Source organism: Lissotriton vulgaris, chromosome 2_1, assembly GCF_964263255.1.
Source record: "Lissotriton vulgaris chromosome 2_1, aLisVul1.2, whole genome shotgun sequence".
Classification (NCBI taxonomy): domain Eukaryota; kingdom Metazoa; phylum Chordata; class Amphibia; order Caudata; family Salamandridae; genus Lissotriton; species Lissotriton vulgaris.
This window is the reverse complement of record NC_141687.1, coordinates 22,583,903-22,589,902: the sequence shown is the minus strand read 5'-3', so window position 1 is coordinate 22,589,902 and position 6,000 is coordinate 22,583,903. Positions and strand designations below refer to the sequence as shown.

At 45.7% G+C, this 6,000-nt stretch overlaps 1 pseudogene; it reads left to right on the top strand.

The window, feature by feature from the left end:
- The first annotated feature begins 1,597 nt into the window (after positions 1–1,597).
- Positions 1,598–6,000, top strand: part of LOC147729483 (uncharacterized) — a 44,649-nt pseudogene continuing 40,246 nt past the window's right edge.

Below are 6,000 nucleotides of genomic sequence, written 5' to 3'. Positions count from 1 at the left end.
AGACCCCCCCTGCATTCCAGAGAGGCGCGCAACGCGATCCGGTCAGCCCTGGAATGCTGTGGAGACAAGACCTGGCCGCGCGCACAACGTTATCCTATCTTGTCTCACTTCGGCGTCTCAGACTGCTGAGACGCCGACAATAGTTCTCTGGCGAGAACGCGCTTTTCAGCGCGTTATAGCCGAGACCTAAAAGGAGATTCATGAGGCGCATAGAATTCCCTATGAGTTCTTTTTCCCAAAGAAGAAGTAAATCCTCCTCCAAGTCCTGGTAAGTTGGGAAAATGTTTGAACGAAGGCCCCGTGGGACCCTATCAAGTTTAATATACTCCTTAGGTGTTGCCCCATCCCACCATTTTCCAATTTCAATTGTTTTGAGTCTCTCTAATCTAGAGAAATTGGCATTTAGGCCTTCATTGGGCCTAACATTACCCTGCGTCACAGCTTTATTAACAGATATTCCTGCATTAAGGTTTTTAAAGAGCTCTTCACCTACTTTGCTTCGTTTACTCCTAGAGCACATATTTGCTAATATTATACCATACAGTTAGTACACAACCCCTAGCAGCATCAATAACAACTTTAACAAAAACAGAACAGGCAGTAGTGGAAATCTGCGCGGAGAAGTGATTAAAGTAACTAAGTTACCCCCACCCTCCTCGGCGGATCATCAATACTCTAGGTCGACAGAGCCTGTTCCATCCTCTTCTAAGAAAGCTTATGACACCAATACAGATACTGACACAGATTCTACAGGGCATACCGCTTCCCCTAAGAAAAAGAAGGCTAAGAAGGTTCCTATCGATCCCCAGTCCTCATCCCTTTACCAGGCTGCAGCTCCCTTCGACTTTAATTCGCAAGACATCGTCCACTCCAGATCCTCAGATTGGGCTCCTTCTATGGACTATTTGCACCAAAACCTGAGGCAAAGTTTTGACAGGGAGGTTCAGAGCAGGTTGAGGTCTGAGTGCCCCCATCCGGACGTCCCGGATAATGTGGCGGACATGCCTGATATAGATCCCAATATTCTAGCCTTTTTTAAATTGTTTTGCTAAGGATCCCAAAAAGGGCATTGACTGTGCCTGGCGTGGTTGCCAAGATAAACTCTTGGATACCACTGGGCCCCTGGCAAAGATTTCGGAAATGGCCTTGGTGGCCAAAGACACTGGTGCACCAATTGATCCAGTCATACTCGCTGGATGAACCCAACGCGTCATCCTTGGAAACGCGAACTGTGCCATTGCCACTTAATGCAGGAAGTCCCTTCTCATGTGAATGGACAGTAATCTTGTCAAACTGGCTTCTGCGGAACCAGGCCCCTTGGCATAAGGATTGTTGTTTGGTGAGAGGTTTGTTAAAGACATCTCTAAATACGTCGAAACCTTCACCTGTCTGGACAAGGCTCAATCAAATATCAAGCAAGTATTCCAAGCTGGTCTTTTTGGTTGGGCCGGGTGAGGCAAGGGCCACTTGCCAGGCTGCCAGTAATATCAAGGCCATCTCAGAGGAGGATACGGCCAGGGCAGAGGAGACTATCAGGACTCCACCAAAGGCGGCATGCTCTATCCCACGAGACATTTTAGTCGCCACTGGTACCACCATGGAGGACAGAGGAGGACCTTCCAGCCCCAGATTACAACAGGTAAGACCAATGCCTCTATCTCTATGTCCTCTGGGGCATCGCATTCACCATTTCCTTTACAATTGGTCAGCCATTACTCAGGATGCCTGGGTCTTACAGACGGTACAGGGATTCCACATAGACTTCTTTCAAACACCTCTGCAAAGTATTCCCCCCTCCATCTATTTCCCAACAAGATGGAGTTTTTATAGATCAAGAAATAGCAGACTTTCTGGAGAAACACGCGGTAGCCTCTTGTGACGGCCGACTACAGGTCCATTGGTTTCTGCAGCAACGACCTCCTAGTCGAGAAGAAAGGCGGAGTTACAGGCTTGTTCTAACCCTGAAATATTTTAACTCTTTTGTCCTGTACAGAAATTTCAAGATGGAGGGGATCCATCTTCTGACAGACATTTTGAGACAAGGGGACTGGATGGTCCATCTAGTCCTCAAAGACGCGTACTTGACGATCCCGATTTTTCCCACTCATCAGTGGTTCCTGCAGCTCCAATGGCCAAGCAGGCGTCTGAAATACTTGGTCCTGCCTTTCGGTCTTTCCTCGGCTCCTTGGTGTTTTACCAAATTGATGAAGCCAGTGACCGCTCATCTCCGGGAACAGGGTATTTGGTTCATCATTTGCCTGGACGATATACTGATAATGGCTCCTTCCGCTTCTCTAGCATCGCAACATTTGACAATGACAATGACACTGTTAGAGAATCTGGGTTTTATAATAAACAAGAAGAAATCAGTTCTGGTCCCAGAGCAATCACTGGAGTTCTTAGGGTTTATAATCAACTCTCAGACGGCACCAACTGCAGTTGCCCAAACTTAAGTTGAGAGATCTGAAGAAGGAATTGAGGAAGACTATCGATACACAAGTCATGTCTTTACGGGCGATTGCACGCTTACTAGGCCCTCTAGCCTCCTCCATACAGGCAATCTTTCTGGTGTCGCTGCATTATCAGTCCTTTCAGTGTCCCAAGATCCAACACCTTCAAAAGATTCTTTCTTACTCTAACCAAGTTCTGCTCACAGAACAAGTCCAGGAGGAGGTAAATTGGTAGTTAGCCCATGTGGATACCTGAAATGGCCGGGCAATCTTCGACTCTCGCCCAGAGATAATCATAGAATCCAATGCCAGCTGATCGGGTTGGGGGGGCTTGATGTGGGTAGATTACCATGGGGGTAGATGGTCTCTCCAGGAGTTATCATTACACATCCACTGTCTCGAGCTCCTGGCGGGTACATTCGCAATTCACACTCTCTCACCCAGGAAGGTATCGTGCTGCATCCTCTTAAAGATGGACAACATCTCTGCTAGGAGATATAGGCCTAGATGTAGGTAGAAAAGATTTACCGAATTTAAATTACCGAATTTTACCGATTCGGTAATTTAAATTCGGTAAATCTATGGGTCCGATATGTAGGTATTCCAGATGTGCTGGAATACCGAATCGGATGAATTCGGTATTTACCGATTCGGTAAATACCGAATCGGTAATGCCCATTCATTCCTATGGGCTTTGAAGCCCATAGGAATGAATGGGCATTACCGATTCGGTATTTACCGAATCGGTAAATACCGAATTCACAAGGGTGCAGGGGGTGTCACTTTGACACCCCCTGGCACCCCCAAAACAGGCTTGGGCGCCATGTGTCAGGCATACATGCCCTAAGGGCAGGTCTGCCTGTCACATGGCTAGGTGTGCATGCACACATGTGCATGCACACCTGAAATCGGTATTTTACCACACAATAGGATTGTGTGGTAAAATACCGATTTTGTAGGTCCTTTGGGACTCAGAAGAGTCCCACCTACATGTGAAATTTACCGAATCGGTAAAAATACCGACTCGGTACTTTACAGATTCGGTAACTTTACCGATTCGGTAAAGTTACCGAATCTGTAAAATACTGCCCCTACATGCCAATTCATGTATACCGGTCGGTAACGGCCAAAAATACCGATTTTCGGCCGTTACCGACCGACCTACATCTAGCCCATAGAAACATGCTGGGGGGACAAAGTTCCGATGTTGGTGCAGATCGCCAAAGACTTCTGGCATTATTGCCTTGCTCACCAAATAACGGTAATAGCAGAATACCTTCTGGGGCGAGACAACACAGTAGCGGATTGGAACTCCCGTCACCTGAAGGATTACAGAGACTGGAAGCTCCATCCAGATCTCTTCCAAATGACTCAGTCACTTTGGGGCCCTTATCACATAAATCTCTTTGCCTCCAGGCTGAATCGGCAGCTGGAGTAATTTTTCAGTTGGAGACCGCATACCCTGGCGAAGGCCACGGATGCCTTCATGTAGGATTGGTCCAAGACATTCAATTATGCATTTCCCCCCTTTGTCTTGATACCTAGAGTAGCGAACCAGGGGGGATATTAGCAAGTGCCATATCGCCGCTTTAGCAGCACTTTTTGCCGCTAAAGCAGCGATATTTTTATCGCCCTATCAGCAAGCTGTCGCTAACAGCATTTAGCGACAGCCTACAGGAGATAGTGACCGGTTTGGGGCCTGCTTTGCATGTCAGCGATATTTATCGCTAATGACATGCAAAGTGGGCGTTCCCAAACTGTTAGCAACTGAAAGCAGTCGCTAACATAGCTATCGCCGATTAGCAAGTCAGGCGAAGCGATAAAGAAAAATCGCTATAATCTAATGCCTACTAAAAACATGACTTACCTGTTTATCCAATGGGAGGTGGATTGTCAGGTTAAATCCCCATTGGCGTTGATGCGTGAATATCGCTGGATTTCCAGTGATATTCACGCATTTCGCCGCTATCGCTGGATATTTTAGCACAATGGAGATAAACGGTGCTAATAGCAGGATTTCTCCGCTAACATATCCAGCGATAGTCAGTGATAAAAATAAATGAGCTAAGCGTGTTTTGCGATAAATATCGCTACTCCTTCCTAATATGCCCCCAGATTACTCTGCAGAGAGTGGAGATCGTACTAATCACTCCAGTATGGAAGGCCCAACCTTGGTTTCCAGTGCTGTTGGAACTGATGTGCGATTTCCCTCTTTATCTTCCTTCTTCCCCGATGATGCTCCAGGGCCCTCAGGGAGAATTGCACCCTCTAGTTCTAGAGGGGCAGCTGTCCCTGATGGTCTGGAAGACGCTTCAAGCTTCATCCAACAAGCCTGGGCTCCCTCTACCAGGAAACAATACGGTTCTGCATGGAGAGCATGGTTGGGTTGGTGCTTGGAGAAGCACCTGGATCCGGTGGATGCGGATTTCTCCTAAATTGTACATTTTCTTTCCAAAAAGGTCTTGGATGGTCTATCGTATAGATCGGTTACCAAATTCTGATCGGCCATCTCTGCGGGGCATATGCACATTGATGGAAAACCGGTAGGTATGTGTTCGGTGGTATGTAAACTCCTAAAAGGAATATGTGTGGTGAATCCACCTAAGGCTAAGTATTCTTCTTTATGGGATGTGTCTAAAGTTCTGAATTTATTTGATAACTGGCCTAGGAATGATTTACTCTCAAGGAAACAATTGTATGCAAAATTGGATATGTTTCCATGTTTCTCGGCATGCCGATGTGTTTCTGATGTTAGAGTTTTGGACTTAGATGGTAGGATATTCTCTCCTGAGGGAGTGTCATTTGTAATTTCTTCTCGAACTAAAACTTTCTCCAGGTCCATTGATTACAATGCTTTTCCACTGAATGGTAAATTGTGTGTAGTGAAATGTCTCAAGGTGTATGAGGAATGTACCCGGCCTATTAGAGCGGTCGGATGTTTAAGGTTGCTGATTGCTTACAGCAACCTTTTAAAAATGTTAACTCTGCTACTATTGCCAGGTGGCTCCGGTATGTAATGACAGAGGCGGGCATTGACACAGAATTATTTAGAGCGCACTATATGAGAGGTGCTATTGCCTCAAAGTCTTTTCTGTTAGGTACCTGTATACATGATATAATGACAACAGCTGATTGGTCGTCTAGCTCTACATTAAAACAATGTTATTACAAACCTGTGGGCGATGTTGCTTCTGTGTATCTAGATAAGCGTTAAACTAGCATAATCTGAAGCCTCTGTTCCTGTAATAGAATAAAAAATGTGCTAGCATTCGCTCCAAACATTTTCAATTCTATTAAGGACACGGAGGCGAGGGTTATCCTGCCCAGGGTACATTTATGGGTGATAATTATCATGTTTTACCCTCCCTGAGACAAAGGTTATTTTTATTACGAGTACGATTTCTATTGCAGGTGTAGAACAGAAAGGTGAGTAATCCCATAAAAGTGTGTTCAGTGAAAACGCAAAACTAAGCGCATCTTCACATGTTAATGAACAGCACTTATATCTCTTAAAGTATCAACTCAATCAAAAACATTTCTCTGTAATTCC